Genomic DNA, 495 nt, shown 5'->3' on the forward strand with positions numbered 1-495 from the left:
TCAGTCCTGAATATTCATTGGAAGGACTGATGCTGAAGCTGAAACTCCAATACTTTGGCTATCTGATGCGAAGAACTGACTCATTGGAAAAGACCCTGATGCTGGGAAATATTGAGGGCAAGAGGAGAAGGGGACGACAGAGAATGAGATGAGTGGATGGCATCACTGACTGGATGGACATGAATTTGAGCAAGCTCTGGGAGTTGGTGAAGGACAGAGAAGCCTGGCGTGTGCTGCAGTCCATGGGGTCGCACAGAGCCGGACACGACTGAGCAACTGAACTGAACTGACACATCGCATGGCTCACAAGTTTTGGAAAACTGAAAAATTTCCATGGAAGCCTCGCTTTCTTCAAAAACTGAGTGCATCCTACTAATGGGTAACGAGCAGCTCCTGTGTGCCTAGCCACGGGGAGATACAAAATGGACTTGCACAGGTTTCCTGGCCTCCCGGGTTGGAGATGGCGAAGAAGTTGCCCGACTCCATGAGGGGCCC

The 495-nt window shown here is 50.5% G+C and overlaps 1 protein-coding gene across 1 annotated transcript in view; it reads left to right on the forward strand.

Annotated features, from left to right (window-relative positions):
* The window catches only part of LOC104980593, a 17,072-nt gene that overhangs the window by 3,483 nt on the left and 13,094 nt on the right, over positions 1-495 (forward strand). The window lies entirely within an intron of this gene.

The sequence above is a fragment of the Bison bison genome, unplaced genomic scaffold (assembly GCF_000754665.1).
Source record: "Bison bison bison isolate TAMUID 2011002044 unplaced genomic scaffold, Bison_UMD1.0 scf7180017858770, whole genome shotgun sequence".
In the NCBI taxonomy this organism is placed as follows: Eukaryota; Metazoa; Chordata; class Mammalia; order Artiodactyla; family Bovidae; genus Bison; species Bison bison.